Below are 21,307 nucleotides of genomic sequence, written 5' to 3'. Positions count from 1 at the left end.
GGGAGGGCCGCCTTTTCCATCAAGGGACAAGTCACCACGTTCCTCACCAGCTCCGCCTCCGCCCAGGTAGTCGAGCTGCATGCGGTTTTAGCAGTACTAAGATGCCTTCCCTCCGAGGCCTTTAATCTTTACACAGACAGCCACTATGTGGCACGGGCCATGGAGGTCATAGAGACTGTACCTTTTATTGAAACCTCTAATCCCACCATCCAGTCCCTATTTCGAGATATTCAGGAGGCGCTCCGCCAGCGCACTCTTCCCTGCTTTTTTGGCCACCTACGTGCTCATTCTAGTCTTCCTGGGCCACTGGCCGAGGGAAATGATCTGGCTGACAAGGCTACACAGCTTGTCCTTCTATCTCAGGAGCAGTTAGCACAGCAATCCCATAATCTCCATCATCAAAATAGCAATTCCCTCCGTCTACAATTTAAAATCTCCAGGGAAGCCGCACGCCAAATCGTGCGCCAATGCCCCCGTTGTCCAGAGCAGCATAATGTCCCACAATTTGGCATTAATCCCAGAGGCCTGTTACCTAACCATCTATGGCAGATGGATGTAACCCACATCCCCTCCTTCGGGCGGGTAAGTTATGTACATGTGACCATCGACACATTTTCTGGTTTCTTAATGGCCACGGCCCAGACAGGAGAAGCGGGAAAGCATTGCATTGCTCATTGCCTCAAATGCTTTGCCATCATGGGCCAACCAAAATGCATTAAGACGGACAATGGTCCTGGATACACAGGACGCCAGTTCCAGACATTTTGTCAGACCTTTACCATTCAGCACAAGACAGGAATACCCTATAACCCTCAAGGACAAGGAATAGTTGAAAGAGCAAATGGTACATTAAAGAACCAATTGCAAAAAATAAAAAGGGGGGAGCTATACCCAGCATCCCCGCAAAACACCTTGAACCATGCTCTCTTTATTCTTAATTTTTTAACTTTGGATTCTGCCGGTCAGTCGGCTGCCCAGCGTTTCTGGGGGACCAGCACACCACACACCTTTGCTCAGGTGCATTGGAAGGACCCCTTAACTGGCTCCTGGCAGGGGCCAGACCCAGTACTAATCTGGGGACGAGGGCATGTGTGTGTTTTCCCACAGGATGCCGAAGGCCCGCGGTGGTTACCGGAGAGGCTCGTCCGACAAGTGGGGAGTCACGAACCTGGGAAGAAGAATGAGGGGGCTACGCCTGACTGACCCCGCGCATCCGCTGTCCTACTCCACCCGGCGCACGGAGGTGCCCACCCAGGACAGGACTAAAGAAAGCAAGAGGGGGTACTCTTAGCCGCCTATGCACATTTACAACAGGGGTTAGAAAAGCAAGGTCTAGTCATTGCCCCGGAAAAGGTCCAGCGCAAGGCTCCCTTTTCCTACCTGGGATACCTCCTGCATCCACATGCCATTACTCCCCAAAAGATCCAACTTCGAAAGGATCAATTAAATACCTTAAATGATTTTCAAAAATTACTAGGAGACATCAATTGGATCAGGCCATACTTAGGATTAGCCACCGGCCAGTTAAAGCCTCTCTTTGACATCCTTAAAGGGGATGCCCAGCCTACCTCTCCCAGGAAGCTCACGGAGGAGGGCCGCCGAGCTTTAGCCCTGGTAGAAGAAGCCATAAGTCAACAACAGGTCACCTTCTTTGACTATTCTATAACGTGGGCTGCTTACGTTCTGGCCACCTCACACACGCCCACAGCTGTTCTATGGCAAGAAGGGCCACTTCTGTGCCTCCACCTACACAGTATTAACGCCTGAGATGGGAATGCAGGCCCTACCCACAGGCATCTACAGGCCACTCCCGAAGGGGGTCTTAGGACTAATATTAGGAAGAAGTAGCACCACCATGAAGGGGCTTCATGTAGCTCCCGGAGTAATAGATGAGGACTATACTGGGGAAATAAAAATCATGACACATTCCCCAACCACTATTTCTGTAATTCAGACTGGTCAAAGGATCGCACAGTTACTTCTCCTGCCCTATGCCAAGACAGGGAAGGAAGTATCCTCCCGTGCCCGGGGCCGGGGGGGGTTTGGGTCGTCAGACTTATACTGGGTACAAGCAATTAAGGCTCAAAGACCAGAACTCAAGCTCAGAATAAGAGGGAAGGATTTTCAGGGGGTACTAGATACTGGAGCAGATGTGTCAGTTATTGCAGAGCAACACTGGCCCAATTCTTGGCCAAAGCAGTCTGCTATGTCTCAACTCCAGGGGATAGGCCAGGCCGAGGCCCCCGAGCAGAGCTGTGAATTATTGAGTTGGCAGGATGAGGAGGGGCACGCTGGAGTTTTCCAACCATATATCATCCCAGGGCTCCCGGTGAACCTGTGGGGGCGGGATGTCATGCAAGAGATGGGGGTCTATTTATATAGCCCCAGTGCGGCGGTATCGCAGCAAATGTTTGACCAGGGGTTGTTGCCAATGCAAGGCCTAGGGAAGAACGGCCAAGGGCGAACTGACCCAATTATGCCCCGACAAAGGCCTGGCCGAGCAGGGCTGGGGTATTTTTAGGAGGGGTCATTGACTCTCCTGTAACACACCCGGACCCGATCACCTGGAAGTCGGAGTCTCCCGTGTGGGTTGACCAATGGCCCCTTACTTCTGAGAAGATACAGGCCGCAGAGCAGCTGGTACAGGAGCAGCTAGAAAAAGGCCACATTGCTCCTTCTAACTCTCCCTGGAATTCCCCCATTTTTATAATTAAGAAAAAATCAGGCAAGTGGAGGTTACTACAAGATTTGAGAAAGGTTAATGAGACCATGGAACTCATGGGGGCTTTGCAGCCCGGGTTGCCGGTCCCCTCTGCCATCCCGGCTGACACATATAAGATCATCCTGGATCTTAAAGATTGTTTTTATACCATCCCTCTAGCTCCCCAGGATTGCAAGAGATTTGCTTTCAGTGTACCCTCCATCAATTTCAAGGAGCCAATGAAAAGATATCATTGGCTGGTCCTTCCTCAGGGCATGGCTAATAGCCCCACTTTGTGCCAAAAATTTGTAGCCCAAGCACTCCTTCCTACCCGAGGGTGCTCTCCTGAAGTATATATCATCCATTACATGGATGACATTTTACTAGCCCACAAGAAAGAGAGAGACACAGAGATGGGATCGGGAGGACTGACAGACAAACTGCAGCCCCGAGTTTATTTCTCACAGCCTTATTATACACAGTGATTACACAAGCATGTTTGCACAGCCCTGAGCAGTTCCTTATGCTAAGCAAAAAACAGTTCCTCCTAGCCGGCCTGTCTCCTTTCCCTATCCGTCTGGTGGTCAGGACAGATACTCATGACCTCGGCTCAGCGAGAGTGCGGCCGAGCTACTTCCTTAATCTTGTATGCTATGCTGCTGCGGCTAACTTCCCTATTCCCTAGACCTTTAGCAATCTAAGCAAGCTAAGCACCTCAAACAAGCTAAGCAAGACCAGCCTGGCTAGGGGGGTCCAGGGTGCTGAGGCAGCTCACTTTGTGAACGCTTGCCCCCTCGGGACTTTGTCAAGCCGAGACCGCTCCCCACACAGCTCTATCTCTTTTTTCCATAACCTGGGTATCCTGGATGCCTGCAGCTTGCTCTGCCCTTCACTTACACCTTGCCGGTGAGGCACCCCGTCACCTTGTCATCAGGACCACGTTAAATCACATCTTTCCACGAATCCTGGTGAGTAGATTTTCTTCTACCATACTTGTACAGCGCCGCCCTTGCTGCTTTCATACGGTCGCCACATAGGTTGGGGGGGAGCTCAAAAATGGCCGTGGCCGGTTTTCGAGGTGCCCAGATGAGGCCCAGCTGTGAAGAAATGCAAGCTGCTGTGGGGCCTTGTGCCTTCTTTGGATGTTCTAGGTCTCATTGACTTAGCAGCAGTTTGTTAGGTAAGTTTAGATTTCAAAGGACCAGGCCAATCATATGCAAAAGCCTCTGTGCACAGCTGGGATGGGGCGGAGTCTCAAGGTGTAGCAAACAGCAATGGCTTCCCATCAGCCCTGCCCTATGAGTCCCCTGGTTCTCAGTGTCCCTTGGTAATTGCTGCAAGCACCTCTGAAAGAAAGCCGCCCTCAAGTTCTGCCCGATGCCAGACAGTCCATTTTCTCCCTGTATGAGTCTGGGTCCTCTGAGTCTCGCCCAAAACTGGAGTTTAGAGCAGTCGGGAGCTTTTAACTTCTTCCCAATTGAAAAAGACAGCCACATACTTAGTTGCCAGCCCTCTCTGCATGCGCATCTCTGTATCTCTACCTTTACTTCCGCACCTCCTATGAGTCTCAGTGTGCTTTTCTCTTTCCTTTTAGTTGTAGAATTTCCACTCAGACAGCATTCCTGTTGTTCTGAATGATGTCTATTTTGTCTTTTAGTGGTAGTTTTGAAGTTGTTGTGCAAAGCAGTGGTTCAGGTGTTTACCTATGCCGCCATCTTGGTTTCTCCCTGCTATCTCATTCTTATTGTTCACATGGTCAGCCCTCAACAAGAAATGGCAGGTGGGCCCATATATGGGCTCTAAGCTCTGAACCTGGCATGAAGCACCACAGCAACCCATCTTGTTAGAAATTATCGTAAAATTCCCTATCTACACTAATAAAAGAAAAATATGCAAATTAACCATCATTCCGCTACATCCACCAGACAATCAGAGCGAGTATGCAAATTAACCCAACAGAGATGGAGGTTAATTTGCATACGCAGGCACAGAGTGAAGACTGGAGAGTGTACAAGGAAGAGGGATGGAAAGCAGGGCAGTCCCGCAGCGGCGGGAGATGGCGGCGGTGGTGACAGAAGGCTGCAGTGGCAGGCGGGAGGCGGCGGCAGGAGGTGGGAGGTGGGGTGGAAGCTGGGAGATGACAGGAAGTGGGAGGTGGTGGCAGGAGGCAGCGGCAGGAGGTGGCGGGAAGCAGCAGCAGGAGCTGGCAGGAGGCAGCGGCAGGCAGTGGGAGTCGGGAGGCAGCAGCAGGCAGTGGGAGGCAGGAGGTGGCGGGAGGCAGCGGCAGGTGGCAGGAGGTGGGAGGTGAGGTGGAAGGTGGGAGGTGGCAGGAAGCAGGAAGTGGTGGTAGGAGGCAGTGGCAGGAGGTGGCGGGAGGCAGCAGCAGAACTTGGCGGGAGGCAGCGGCAGGCAGCAGGAGTCGGGAGGTGGCAGGAGGTGGCGGGAGGCAGCGGCGGGTGGTGGGAGTCAGAAGGTGGTGGTAGGAGGTGGCGGCAACTGCCCTACCCTGGTCGCCCCTAACTGCCCTATCTTGCCATCCTGGTAACCCCAAACTGCCCTCCCCTGCAGGCCTGGGTCCCACCAAACTATCCGCCCCTGCAGGCCTGGTCGCCCCCAATTGCCCTCCCCTGCTGGCCTGATCACCCACAACTACCTTCCTCTGTTGGCCATCTTGTGTCCACATGGGGCGGCCATCTTTGGCCACAGGGGGTGGCAATGTTGTGTGTTGGAGTAATGGTCAATTTGCATATTTCTATTTTATTAGATAGGATATAGTAGGTCTTTGGGTTATGTCAGAGGTCTGTTCCTACGGCGCAAGGCAATACAATTTTCATCGTCAAAACACACCTACATAAGCACCTACATCACTTACATGGCACACATACACAATAGTAATGAAGTGAAACAGTAAAAAAAAAATTAAAAGAGAACATTTCCTGTCCTTTACTTGTGGTAAATAAATAATGAAAAACATAAAGCACATCTATATATATATATAGAACCCTAATATGCAAATAGACTGAACAGGGGAATGAGAATGACCGGTCACTATGACACACACCGTCCAACCTCCTATGGTCCCTCCCCCTTCACCCCCCCTGCTGCAGGCCCTGATCTGCCTGGCCCCAATCGACCTAGCTCCAATCAGCACTGATCGCCAGTAGGTCTAGGGACATTACCGGTGCATGAATTTTGTGCACTGGGCTTCTAGTATATAAATACAAAGGTAAATTCTGTATTATCCTTACCTTTACTACTGTTGTTGGCTTGTACACTGGGTGTTTAAAAGGGGGAAAGACAGGCTTACACTAGGCTCCTGGGGGGAGGAAGTCTGAGAGGCAGAACCTACAGAAAGAGCATAAGATACTGGGTCAGGTGAGTCCAGAGAGGTAGAACCTGCAGAAGGTGCTGGAGATACTGGGTCAGGTGGTCTGGAGAGGCAGAACCTGCAGAAGGTGCTAGAGATCCTGGGTCAGGTGGGTCTGGAGAGGCATATGAGGTAGAGAGTATGGGATCCGTTACAGGCCTCTCTTCCTTCTTAATATAACGTCCGAGGCTAGTTTGGAAGGATACCTTCACCTTGTAACCCCCAGGCTATCCATGACCCCTCTGGCAACCTTAGTGTACCTGTAAATGTTGGGGTCCTGAGCCTCAAACCTTGCCAAGGCATCCTCTATCATGGCAAAAGCCCCTAATGCCTTGCTTGTAAATCTCCTGGGCTCTGGGGTTGGTGTGTCTTCCTCTTCAATTAAATGCTTCTTCCATAGATAGCTCTTCTCTATGAGATGCCAGCAGTTCTGTGACATTCTCACCCTCCATCTCCAAATCAAGCTGCTTACATCAATTCTTGATGACAACCTCAACTGAATCCTCAAAGCCATGTAAATCATTAACAAACTGGGGACACAATTTTTTCCAAACAAGATTCAAGTTCATCTGCTTAACTTCATCCCAAGAATCAGAAAGGTTTTTTGCAGTAGGAAGAACATTGTAAGATTTCTAAAAGTCATTGAGAGTCAACTCTTTATCCTTCTCAGTTGCCCTAAAAGCCATAGCAAATGTCCTTCGGAGTTAGTAGGCCTTAAAAGAGGCAATGACACCTTGGCCCATAGGCTGTAAAAGGGAGGTGGTGCTAGGTGGAAGGTAAACCACCTTGACATTTGGATCAAAGTCATTCAAATCGGCAGGGTGACAAGGGGCATTGTCCAGCACTAGCAACACCTTAAAGGGAAGCCCCCTTGAAGCACAGTAAGTAGTCCTTCACTTCTGGCACAAAATGGTTTGTGAACCAGTCCTCAAATACGCTAAGTGTCACCCATGCCTTCTTGTTAGATTTCCAGATGACAGGTAGTTGACCCTTCCATATGCCCTTGAGTGCCCTTGGATTCTCGGCCAGACACACTAACAAGGGCTTCAGCTTGAAGTCACCAGGAGCATTAGCCCCAAGTAGCAAAATCAATCTCTCCTTGCTGGCTTTAGGGCCTGATACTGTCTTCTCCTCCTTGGCAATGTACATACGTGTAGACATATGCTTCTAGAACAAGCCTGTCTCATCCACACTAAACACTTGTTTATCACAGTAACCCCCCTCCCTAATTATCTTAGCCAACGCACTAGGAAAATCACCTGCTGCTTTCACATCACCACTAGCAGCTTCCCCTCGCACCTTAACATTATGCAAATTAGGATGAGCCTTTAAACGCATAAACCAACCTTTACTATCCACAGTCTTCACTTTTCCTCCCTTCCCCCTTTTCTTTTTTCAAGGCCTCAAACAATCTTTTAGCCTTCTCCTGAATCAACATCAGGCTAACTGGGATACGCCGTTGATGCTGCTCATCCAGCCAAAGCACTAATAATCTTTCCATCTCAATAATGAGACCACTACGCTGCTCTGTAATCACAGTTGATTTCATAGGAGCAGATCCTTTCACATGTTCAAGTATATGCTTTTTGTCACCGATGATCATAGAGACAGTCATGTGACTTAAGCCAAGCAACTGGCCAAAGTTCCTCAGTGTTTCGCCCTTTTCCGAGTGTCTTATTATGTCTACTTTCACTTCCATTGTGATGGCTTTCCTTCTTTTTGTAGCACTGCCATCAGAAGAATCTGCCCTATGCTTAGGTGACATAAGAAAGGGCAAAAAGTGCTCAAAAGAACAATACAAATGAAAGAGAGCGAATGAAGCACAATCCAAAATGGCTTATAAATGGCGACTGAACGACAGCATCTTCCTAGTATCGTGCCACGTGACATATTCATCCGCTCCACTCACCAACTAGTTCCCATGCAAACTTCATGCAAATGCCTTACATTGAAATGATAGAATCTTTTTATATATAAATAAATGGGAGATGGTGACAAAACGACGAAATGACGTACGTGGATGTAACCAGAGGACTATCTACGGACCTGTAACCCCCGCAAGCCGCTGTCCCAATGCTGGAGCTGAGAGTGAGTACTGTATTTTCTGGCGTATAAGACCCCAACTTTTGAGAAGATTTTCTTGGATTAAAAAGTCATCTTATAAGCCGGAAAGTACGATATATATATAGAGAGAGACCTATTTTTTGTTCCATTAATTTTATACATTCTTTGATTAACTCTTGTAATTGATCTGACCAGGGTTGGAACTTGCAACCTTCCATTACTGAAATTATTCACTGACCCATTTAGCTGTTTGGCCTCGGTCAGACATATATGACATTTTAAGTAAAATAACTCAATAATGTACCTGAGAATAGATAGACACAAAAACCATCATGATGACAGATAGTGATGGAAGGCTAGAATAGGATTCATGGGATTTCATTATTGCCTTCTTTACAAGGAAATATTTAAAGTAAGCTATTTCAATGTCAGACTGAATTATTGCATCAATTATTTTATAGACCGAAAATGAAGCACTGATAAGGGCAGGAGGAACTTGGTATCAGCAATGCAGGCATGCAGGGAAACACCAAAAGTGTATGTGTTTTTTTTCTAATGTCCACTTTAAATCAATTTTACTTAAATCAATCTTTAAAAAAGGTTTAAACTTGATGCTTCCCAATAATTTTGTTTTTTTATTATGAAAAATTTTGAACATATTTGGTCTACTGTATCAGCATATTGGAAATAAAATATAATGATGTGCTACTGAAATATTTTCTCATGTCCATGTTTAGAGCCATCACTTTGGCCGTTTGAACCTCACAACAATGAGAGTTTTTACACCAGGGATATTAATAAAGATTATAAAACTAGACTTCATTTGAAGTTTGAATGCTTAGACTTAAGTAATAATGGTGGAGAATGTTACCAATGCAGAGTAAACTGGTGAGTGTATGATATAAGTGGGTTTAAATCATACCTAGAAAAAATATGGGTAAAATTTTTCCATTCCAATATTCAAATCCCATGGTTTCATATACGTAGCAAAGAAGTCATTTGGGTCACTGAGGTATGAGTGAACTTCAAATATTCTTAAATTGTGCACTGTCTTCCTATTGGTTAAAAGAATAAACTCATTTTATATATATACTAGAGGCCTGGTGCATGAAGTTCTAGCACTTGGGAGGGGCTGTTTCCTCAGCTTGGCCTGGCCCTCTCACAGTATGGGAGCCCATGGGAGATGTTTGACTGACGGCTTAGGAGCGGGCCTAAGCCATCACTTGGACATCTTTATCACTGCCGTGAATGCGGGAGAGGCTCCTGCCATCTACACTGTACTTCCCAGCTGTGAGCCCAGCTTCTGGCTGTGTAGAACTCCCCTGTGGCAGCACACTGACCACCAGGGGGAAGATCCTGGGTTGAGCATCTGTCTCCTAGTGGTCAGTGTGCATCATAGCAACCAGTCGTTCCACTGTTCAGTCTATTTGCATATTAGCCTTTTTATTATTATATATATATTTAAAATATATTTTTATGGATTTCAAAGAGGAAGGGAAGGAGGGATGGAGGGAGGAAGAGAGAGATAGAGAGAGAGAGAAATTTCAATAATGACAGAATAATTGATCTCCTGCACACACCCCACTAAGGATGGAGCCCACAACCAAGTATGTGCCCTTGACGGGAATTGAACCTGGAACCCTAAAGTCCACAGGCCAATGTTCTATCCACTGAGGCAAACAAGCTAGGGCTCATTTTATATTTTTAATTTTTTATTGTTGAAATAATTATTTATGTCCCATTTTCTACCAGTTGATTTCTCCAGCTGAATACAAAGTCATGCAAAGGAAGGGTCTGAATCCAAGGATACTGTACCCAGCAAGGCTATCAATCAAAATTGAAGGTGAAATCAGGAGCTTCACAGACCAAAAAAGACTAAGGAAATTTATTACCACCATACCAGCAATGCAAGAAATGCTACAGGGTCTGCTGTAAAAAAAAAAAAAAAAAAGAAAGAAAGAAAGGAATAGGAAGTGAAGAAGGTACACAGGGGTAAAGAATAAAAATGGTGAAAAATAAGTACCTACCAATAATAACTTTAAATGTAAATGGATTAAATGCCCCAATCAAAAGACATAGGGTAACGGATTGGATAAGAAAACAAGACCCATATATCTGCTTTCTACAAGAAACCCACCTCAGAAAAAAAGATGCACGCAGACTGAGGGCAAAGGGATGGAAAAAGATTTTCCAGGAAAATGGAAATTAAAAAAAAAAAAAAGCTGGCGTAGCAATACTTATATCTTACAAATTAGATCTCAAAGTGAAGGACATAACAAGAGATAACGAAGGCCACTTCATAATACTAAAGGGAGGAATCCAACAAGAAGAAATAACTCTGGTAAACATATACCCATCCAAAACAGGAGCACCCAAATACATTAAAAAAAAACAACTACTGGAGGATATCAAGGGAGAGATCGACAGCAACACAATCACAGTGGGAGATCTTAATACCCCACTATAACCATTGGACACATCCTCTAAACAAAAAATCAGCAAAGAAACATCAATCCTAAAAGACTCACTAGACCAGATGGAATTAATTTACATCTTCAGAACATTTCACCCCAAAGCCACAGAATATACATTCTTCTCAAGTGCACATGGGTCATTTTCAAAGACAGACCATATGTTGGGACATAGGCAAAGTCTCTTCAAATTCCAGAAGATAGAAATCATATCAGGCATCTTCTCAGATCACAGTGGCATAAAACTGGAAATCAACTACAATAAAAACAATCCAAAGAAATCAAACACATGGAGACTAAACAGCATGTTATGAAACAATGACTGGGTTACCAGAGAGATCAAAGAAGAAATAAAAAACATCATGGCAACAAATGACAATGAAAACACAACAATCCAAAATCTATCTGACACAGCGAAAACAGTCTTGAGGGAAGATCATAGCTCTACAAGCCTACTGCAAAAAACAAGAAACAATGGTAATAAATTACCTAACCCTACAACTCAAAGAGATAGAAAGAGAGCAACAAGAAAAGCCCAGTGTAAGCAGAAGGAAGGAAATAATAAAGATCAGAGCGGAGATAAATGACATAGACACCAAAGAAACAATGCAAAAGACAAACAAAACCAAGAGCTAGTTCCTTGAAAGGATAAACAAGATTGATGAACCTCCAGCCAGGCTCGAAGCAAAGAGAGAAGACCCATATAAACAAAATCAGAAATGAAACAGGTGAAATAACAACAGACCCCACAGAAATACAAAGAATTGTTAAAAAGATACTACGAACAACTCTATTCCAACAAACTGGACAACCTGGAGGAAATGGACATATACCTAGAAAAATATAACCTTCCAAAACTCAATCAGGAAGAATCTAAACATCTCAATAGGCCAATAACTATGGAAGAAATTGAAGCAGTCATCAAAAAGTTTCCGGAAAACTAAAGCCCGGGGCCAGACGGCTTCACAGGGGAGATTTACCAAACATTCAAGGAAGAACTAAAACCTATCCTCCTCACACTATTCCAAAAATTTCAAGAGGAAGGAACACTTCCAAGCTCCTTATATGAAGACAGGAGCACCCTAATACCAAACCAGATAAAGATAACACAATGAAAGAGAATTACAGGCCAATATCCCTCATGAACATAGATGTCAAAATCCTCAACAAAATTCTAGCAAATCGGATCCAGCAGTACATCAGAAAGATCATACACCATGACCAAGTAGGATTTATCCCAGGAATGCAAGGATCGTTCAATATCCAAAAATCAATGAATGTGACATATCACATAAATAAATTGAGAGATAAAAATCACATAGTCATATCAATTGATGCAGAAAAAACATTTGACAAAATCCAACACCCTTTCTTGATAAAAACTCTCAGCAAGGTGGGAATAGAACGATCAAACTTCAACATAATAAAATCTATATATGATAAACCCACAGCTAACATCATATTCAATGGGCAAAAACTAAAACTGTTTCCCCTAAGTACAGGAACAAGACAGGGATGCCCACTCTCACCACTCCTGTTTGACATAGTACTGGAAGTATTAGCCATTGCAATTAGACAAGAAGAAGAAATAAAAGGCATCCAAATTGGAAAAGAAGAAGTAAAGCTGTCCTTATTTGCAGATGACATGATATTGTACATAAAAAGCCCCAAAAGACCCCATCAAAAAACTAATAGACTTAATAAATGAATTCGGCAATGTAGCAGGATACAAAATTAACGCCAAGAAATCTGTGGTATTTCTATACGCCAATAGTGAACTTACAGAAGAGAGACTAAAAAAGCAATCCCATTTACCATCACACCAAAAAAATTATGATACCTAGGAATAAACTTAACTAAGGAGGTAAAAGACCTATACGCGGAAAACTGCAGGACATTGAAAAAAGAGATAGAGGAAGACGTAAACAGATGGAAGAACATACCATGTTCATGGATTGGTAGAATCAACATCATTAAAATGCCCATACTACCAAAGCAATCTATAGATTCAATGCACTTCCCATTAAAATATCAACAGCATATTTCACAGAGCTAGAAAGAACTCTCCAAAAATTCATCTGGAATAAAAAAGACCCTGAATAGCCACAGCAATCCTGAGAAAGAAGAATAAAGTAGGAGGGATCTCAATGCCAGATTTCAAGCTGTATTACAAAGCCACTGTTCTCAAAACAGCCTGGTACTGGCACAAGAACAGACAAATAGACCAATGGAATAGAATAGAGAATCCAGATATCAAACCAAACCACTATGCTCAATTAATATTTGACAAAGGAGGAGTCAAGACAGTCTCTTTAATAAATGGTGTTGGGAAAGTTGGACAGATACATGCAAAAAAATGAAACTAGACCACCAACTTACACCATACACAAAAATAAACTCAAAATGGATACAGGACTTAAACATGAGACAGGAAACCATAAAAACACTAGAGGCCTGATGCACAAAATTCATGCACGGAGGGGGATTGTCCCTCAGCCCAGCCTGTACCCTCTTCAATCTGGGACCTCTCTAGGGATGTCCGACTGCCCATTTAGGCCCGATCGGGCCTAAATGGGCAGTCGGACATCCCTCTCACAATGCAGGACTGCTGGCTCCCAACTGCTTGCCTGCCTGCCTGCCTTCCTGATTGCCCCTAACCGCTTCTGCCTGCCAGCCTGATCACCCACTAACCACTCTGCTGCCAGCCTGTTTGCCCCCAACTTCCCTCCTCTGCCAGCCTGGTTACCCTAATTGCCCTCTCCTGCAGAGTTGATCACCTCCAACTGCCCTCCTTTGCAGGCCTGGTCCCTCTCAACTGCCCTCCCTTGCAGGCTGGGTGCCTCCCAACTGCCCTCTCCTGCTGGCCATCTTGTGGTGGCCATCTTGTGTCCACATGGGGGCAGGGTCTTTGACCACATGGGGGCAGCTATATTGTATTTTGCAGTGATGATCAATCTGCATATTACTCTTTTATTAGATAGGATTGAGGCCTGGTACAGGGATGGGGGCCAGCTGGTTTGCCCTGAAGGGTGTCCCTGATCAGGGTGGGGTTCCCTTGGGGCATGGGGCGGCCTGAGAGAGGGGCCTGTGGTGGTTTGCAGGGCGGCCACGCCCCCTGGCAACCCAAGCCGAGGTCCTGGTATCTGGAATTTATTTACCTTCTACAATTGAAACTTTGTAGCCTGGAGCAGAGCCAAGCCTGTGGCTCCCTCTGCAGACGGCAGCCATTTCTGTTGGGGTTATAATTGAAACTTTGTTGCCTTAAGCGGGTGGGCCCGGCCAGGGTGTGTGGAAAGCTTTGCTTTCCCTGTTGCCGCCGGCAACCCTGGCCTGCTCTCTCAAGCTCCGTTCTACCACCATTTCTGTTTGAATTTGTTTACCTTCTATAATTGAAACTTTGTAGCTTGAGTGGAGGCTTAGGCCTGGCAAGGGCAGGTGGAAAGCTTGGCTTCCTCTGTTACCTAGGAAACCTTGCTCTCTGTGGCTGTAGTCATCTTGATTGGGTTAATTTGCATACTTGCTCTGATTGGATGGTGGGCGTGGCTTGTGGGTGTGTCAGAGGTATGGTCAATTTGCATATTTGTCTATTCTTAGGTAGGACTTAAGGAATCCACAGGCAGCAAAATCTCAGACATATGTCGAACAAACTTCTTCACTGATACTGCTCCTAGGGCAATGGAAGCTAAAGACAAAATAAACAATGGGACATGGTTTGTCTGCTAGTCACATGGAAAGCTGTGCTGAAATAGCGTTATGTCTCATTCCAAGTAATCTATCTATCTTACCTAATAAAAGAGAAACATGCAAATTAACCATCACTCCGCTATACCCACAGCCAAACAGAGTGAGGATGCAAATTAACCCAAGAAAGATGGAGGTTAATTTGCATATTCACTCGCAGAGCAGTGCGAAGCCTGCTATGAGGGGAAGGAGGGCAGCGGAGGGAGCTACTGGAGTGGTGCCTGACAGAAGCGAGGACTTGCCGGCTCTAGGAGGCCCAGGAGCAGGGACGTGCCGGCTCTTGGGTGGCCGGGGAGAAGGGACTTGCCGGCTCCCGGGTGGATGGGGAGCGGGGACGTGCCTACTCCCAGGTGGCTGGGGGGAGGGGACTTGCCGGCTCCGGGGTGGCCCAGGGAGTGGGGACTTGCTGGCTCCCTGGCTGGGAGTGAAGCCAGGGGCCTATTGCACGAATATCGTGCAACAGGCCTCTAGTATATATATATAAAAGGCTAATACGCAAAGTGTCCCCTCGGGAGTTCGACCAGGAGAGCAATCGCTCATTATGACCTGCACTGACCACCAGGGGGCAGTGTGGAACATGGTGGGTGACCAACAGCAGCAGCAGGGCGCTGAGAGAGCGAAGGAAGGAGAAGTAGGGGGCGTGCGGGGCGGGGGCGGGGGGGGACCATGCAGTGGCTGTGTGCATGTGGCGAGGGATGGAGGAGTTGGGGAGGAAGGGAATAGGATTGGCCCTGATCACCAGCCAGGGCTAGGGACCCTATCCATGAAAAATTTCATGAATGGGCCTCTAGTATTCAATAAATTATTAGCTAGTGTTCAAGAACTATTTAAGCCTGTATGTGCATCTCATATAACACATGTGCAGGTCAATGTTAGAGAATACTGAAGATGGAGCTATGCAGAGGAACAGGTGATACAAAAAGGCCACACAGGTGAAGGTAGTCAACGGCCAGGAAGTCACAAGTGAAATGACAAGTTAGCACAGTGTCAAGGATGGCAGAGAAAAGGTAGAAATGTGCTACTGCCCATGGTACTTGCACCTAAACACTGTTGGAAATGAGCAGGTGCTTGGTATCATCTAAACACCAACCTAATATTATATCTAGCCCACAGTTGCAACTCAACAGGGCCGGCCTCTTCTGAGACCATCCTGCCTGTATGCCCTGCACATTCTTTTCTACAAATATGTACAACAGAAATATTCCAAGTATTAATGACAGACGACAGAGATGGGCAGCCAACACTAGCCTAGAGCAATTTTTCTTGCAATCATATTTATTGAAGATAATATTACAAACAACAGAAGTGTGATATTGTAAGAACATTTCAAGGTTCATGTAAGTAAAGACCATAACCTGGCACAGGCAGTCACCAAAAACCTTTGGCTACAGGAAGGAGGTAGAAATGGAAGCCATGGATCTGGACATAGTGACCCTGCCAGGGAGAGGAATAGCAGGTGGGACCCATTAAGCTATCTGTAAGACTCCTGACTCCTAGACACATCCAGCACTGTCTGAGGCAATGTTTGTGGAGTCCTTCACTCAGGGCTCTCCACAGACCTCACCCATGGCAGCAACAGCACATTTGACATGACAGTGGGGAAAATTAGCAGAGCCCATTATCTGGCTGTAGAAGAGCGAAAGCTACATCAGAGGAATAAAGGAAGAGAGGACATAATCTCAGGACATTGGGAGAATGTGAAGGTCTTACCTACAGATACAAGTGCAACAACTTATAGCATCACATTGCAGTAGAGAAGTCTCTGAGACTCATCAAGGAGCCCCCATGCCTCCTGAGAGAAAGCAATGGCCACATCCTCAAAGTTCATATCCTGTCATAATGGGAATAGTACAGCCCAGGGTCAGATTCACTCCTAAGATTCCAACTCTGTCATATTCCCACCCTCCACATCAATCTGCTCTCTCCACTCCACCACACACTAGAGAAGACACCAGGCCTTCATTGCATGAAAGTCACTGTCATCTTATATTTCTACTGATATTTTGTCTTCCCACAATAAAGGCAGTTGAGCAGATAGAAGATAACTGAGCTCTGGGATTCACATGTACACCACACTTCCTCTTGACAGTAGAGTGGGTGTCAAGAACATAGAGTAGGAAGAGATGTTGGTCAGAAAGGGAGTATGAGTTATTTGATACTGGTCTTGTCAGGCAATACCTGTGTAATCCCTCAAACTGTTCTTCAAAGATACCAAATACATTGCGTCAAACTCCACCTTTACAACCACAATCCCAGAGTGCTGAGGTCATAGCTTTGTATTACCTTTTGCACATAGTTCTTTGAACACTTCTCTCCCACAGCATCATTCCCAGAGGCACAACTTCAAAGGTAATGCAAATTCGCCACGGCAAGGACAGGTTGTTTCCTAATTTCCTTATTTTCCAAAATTATAGTTAACCATCTCCGTAATCCATTTCTCTCTTACTCTTCTCCCTTACCCATTTCCATGGAGATTTTCAAGCCTGGGGAACACTGATGTATACCATCTCATTCTTAACCATCAGTGTTTCATCCCCATTAATAAAAGAAAGGTGGATACATAAATGTCATCTAAGCCCTGAACCTGACAGGTAGCTCCAAAACATCACCATTTTCAGGCAATTATCCAAAAAGTACCCTTATTTTATCATCCAGACTCCACCAGAAATGGACTCTCCCTTCTTTCACTCTTATGTCAATGTCTGGGTGCTCTGGCCATGAAGTCACACTCCCTCTCCAAGTGCTCATCACTCTTTCTACCACAATTCTCTCACACCTGCACTGCTACAGTCCCACCACCCATAGTCATCTCTTCACCCTCTTACATATTATTTAGCATGTGTGGTCAAGAGAACACTTGCCAAATTCAAGCAGGATCAAGTACTGCCCAGACTTTGATAGTCCACACTGACAGAGGCAGCCTTGAGTCCTGCTATGCAGACTTCTGACAATGACTGTTTTCCCCTTAAATTTAACATATAAAGAACCACAGTCAGATCTCACATACCCAGAGCCCACCTCCCCTGGTGCTGCACTTGATGTCCTTTCACCAGTCACAACCAACATCTCTCCACTTAAATGTTACTCAAGTCGAGCTGTGCTGGCCCATGCTTTGTGAGTCTCAGAGATGACCATTCAAGCCGCTAAACTAATCCACAAAACGGACTGTTACTCTCCCATTCAGGCCACACTGAGAGTCACAATAATATCCTGGTGAGGGTTTAGAGAAATAAATATGTACCAACCCAATCTCATCTTGTTTGAATTACTCTGTGGCCTCCAATTAATCTCAGGGACACTCATCTTTTAAAGGCCTTGGTCACCTCAAAACCATTATCTCTCCCCGACACTCTACATGACAACTCTGTCATTACACTGTGTTGTGACCCACCTCCCACAAGCAGTGGACCCAGCAGGAAAGCTAGCACTCAGGCTCACACTGTTCCTTCTGAGCTACTGCTAACATTACCATCCTGACCATGATTCCCTGTATTAAAGTGATCTACATTCCTGGCTGATGTCTGAGATGGTTGACCATAGTCCATGCACTAGTGAGGTCACATGACTGGGTTGTGGGCTGGACTCACAGTAGGGTTTGTGCAGGCAGCAACTGATCCTTCTATTTTGCTCATCACTGTTTCCCTATCTCTCCCTTCCTTTCTACATCTAATATATATATCCCCCCAAAACATACCTCTCGGTTCCTGATTCAGCTCACTCCTCACTCCAAGCCTTGGCACATTCTGGAACCTATGTCCTGGAGGACCTCCCACTCATTACACTGGTTGACAGAAAAAAGGTCCACTTCAAGAAGCCCTAGCCCTGGCCTTAGGATTCTGGGTTTAGTGTTCATTCAAAGTACCCAGGCCCAATAGCTATAAGAGCAGCTGGATAGGCCCAGGAGTCCACTCTATCAGAGGCCACAAGTGTGTGAGACCCTGAAATAAGCTCCACAAACCCATACACCTAATCGATTCTGAATTTGCAAGAATTCATGGAAATAAAATGGTCTGTTGAGACCACCACGCTCAGGCTGCTCAGTACCCTGGCCCAGGCCAGAGGCCAGGTGCCCTCCAGATGCCTGTATTATCTCAGGGCTCAGTCCTCGGTGCTCACTCTTGCCAGTTACCTTGTAATTTACAGGACTTCCCCTTCCTGTCCATAATGCTGTCCTCTGTTTTCTAGTCTGTTCTTCCTCTGAGCAATGTTAGGGAAAGTTAGAACCCTACCTCAGAAAATGTCCCTCTTTTTTTCACAACCATCTATGGTCCCAGCGTTCTGAGAATGAAAGTAAAACTCCTCGTGCAAAATCCACACCTCATCTCTCTGTTGCCTTTAGATCCCAAACAGGCCCGGGTTTCCTAAGCCTCCAGGCTCAGCCCCACCACCGTGTCCTTACAAAGTGGCATTGCAGCCTGTGGCCCTCTTCCCCCCTTTACACCCTGTGTCACCCAGAGGCGACTCACTGTTCTGGAGGCGGCTTCCTGGGCTGCAGTAACTGAGAGGCGCCAGTCCCCTAGGCTGGGGGGTTCAATGGGGTCAGGCTGAAAGAACGCGGTAAGCAGAGAGGAGTCTGGGAGGCACGGAGGCCCCAATCCCGGCCTGTTGGTGCTCAACAAGCTTCAGACACACCCTGCACAGCAAGGACGCTGCCTCCTGGGGTCTCCTACTCACCAAGAGTGGGCTGAAGCCTGTGAGTCCGGGAAGAAACTGAAGAGGTCAAAATGCCCGCCAGGAGGAGGAAGGCGGAAGTCCCGCCCTAACTGGATGCACCTACACAGTGCCCTTTAGCTCCGCCTACGTGATCGCATTCCTTTCTGGGTAAGGTAGTTTTCTCAAACGCCAAGGGGAGGGCTAGCATCCCAGCCAATGACATTGGTGAGTAAAGGTGATGTGGTTCAGCAAGTGGCCCTGGGGAAGGCCAAGATGGGACCAGAGGCCTGGTTAACTGGAACAGATGGGCAGACCTCCCAGGAGAGGGGTGTGGGGAGAACCGGGAGAGATCCCCCAAAGAATATATGCACAGGCGACAATGGGAGACATCTGTATTACTATCAACGATCAAAAATACGTATTAAATTTTTAAAAAAATATATAATATAGCCCGGCTGGTGTTGCTCAATGGTTGAACACTGACCTATGATCCTTGAGGTCATGGTTCTATTCCTGGTCAGGGAACATGCATGGGTTTTAGGTTCAATTCTCAGTTGGGTGAGGGTGGGGACGTGTAACAGGCAGATAATTAGTGATTCTCTCTCATCATTGATTCATTTATCTCTCCCCTTCCTTCTTCTTTCTTAAATCAATAAAAATATTTTTAAAGTATATACATAGGTTTCAGGCTGAAAGCAGTTGGGTCAATAAGGCACTCGCTCTGAGTCTCCTGTTCGGGGCGCGAGTCCGTGCTGTGGTCACTCGCAGTGGGTTCGGGACACAGGGGTGGCAGGCCCGGGACCTACCGGCCACGAGCCGGACCAGATTCTGACTGGGATCCAGAGGAGCGGGAGCTGCAGGAGGTGGAGAGGTACCGGCTCCTTCCCGGGCCCTCGGCCTGAAGCAGGTACCCTGCTTCTTCCCTGATCAGAGGCGCAGGAGCAGGTGTTCACTCCTTTGGGACCAGGGTCCCTTCACCAGGAACGTATGTCATCACCGTTTAGAGAGCTCAGCTCGCCTTGCTCAGGGGCTGCTGTTGTGGGTGTTAGATTTCTGGGGCCTTGAACAAAGAGAGGAGGGCTGGGCGCTCCCTCATTTAGTCCAGAGGCTTCAACCACCCATGTTGCTCCCACGCATAGCTTCTGCTATTGGTTCTCTCCCCCAGCAACCCAAGACGACAGAAAAAAGCCATCCTGTTCCAGAAAATTCAGAGGCAAATGGAGCCGCGAGGGACCCTGCCCAGGATTCTGACCAGGGAAGCCAGGGAGCAGATCCGGTATTTACATGAAGAATTTCCAGAGTCCTGCTCAGTTCCCAGATTGGCTGAAGGCTTGGATATTAGCACTGATGTGATCAGAAGGGTTTTAAAAAGCAAGTTTGTACCCACATTGGAGAAGAAACTGAAGCAGGATCAAAAAGTCCTTCAGAAAGCTGGGCCTGCCCACTCGCTCCACCAGCTTCCAGGCCCTGGGGATACCTGGGAGCTGCTTTCTGCAGGCCGCCCTGTGTCAGGAGCTGAAGCCTCATCTCAAGGCCACGGTCACAGCACAGCTTTGAGAGTGACAGAACCCAATACTCAGAGTAGAAACACACCGAGGAGACAGAAGGGAAGGAATAAAGGAGTCCAGAGCCTGGAGAAGGAAAGCTTTGTGCCTGATGCTGCAGCACAAGGTCAGCACAGAGAGCTGCAGAAGTACTCCACCAGTGGTGGTGAGGGCGCCAGAGGCACTGACAGCGGTGGATTGCCAAGTGCAAAGGAGCTGGAAGCATTGAAGGCAAGAGAACTGGGTGAGCAGAACTTCAGCAGCAAGGTGCTCAGAGGAGGCGAGAGTTCTTTGACCACAATGGGAACTTCCTGTACAGAATTTGAACTGGAGCCTGGCTGGTGGAGGTGTCATGTAAAACAAAGCTGAGCGAGCACATTTGAGCTGCCTGGATTTCTGTGTGTGGATTGTCCACCTTGGAAATGATGAGCCTGAAAATGGGAGGAGCTGCTTGGATTTCAGTCTGACAAGGGACAGTGAACTCCACAGAAGAGATGTATATGTGGGCAGCGTGAATAACAGGCTAGGTGTAGTCTAGCTCCTGGAGCATGGCTCCTGGTCTGACCATGTGGCTATTCAGTACTCACCCTACTTGCTTAGGCTTTCTATGTGTCAAAACCAGCCTGTGTCACATATGTTAGGAGTTTGTTGTCTTTACAATATGTGTGTGGGAGGAATTGAAAAGTTTTCCTTCTGACGTCATTTACTTCTTGATTAATGAACACTAACAGTTCTGGAGCTGCTTAGTCAATTGGTTGTATTCATT

General features: G+C 46.7%; 1 pseudogene; it reads left to right on the top strand.

Moving 5' to 3' along the window:
- Positions 1-8,075: 8,075 nt before the first annotated feature.
- LOC129148261 (neugrin-like) lies at positions 8,076-21,004 on the top strand (annotated as a pseudogene).
- The last annotated feature ends 303 nt before the right edge of the window (positions 21,005-21,307 follow it).

This window comes from Eptesicus fuscus, chromosome 24 (genome assembly GCF_027574615.1).
Source record: "Eptesicus fuscus isolate TK198812 chromosome 24, DD_ASM_mEF_20220401, whole genome shotgun sequence".
Lineage (NCBI taxonomy): Eukaryota > Metazoa > Chordata > Mammalia > Chiroptera > Vespertilionidae > Eptesicus > Eptesicus fuscus.
Note: the sequence above shows the minus strand (reverse complement) of the source record. Positions and strands in the feature narration are given on the sequence as shown.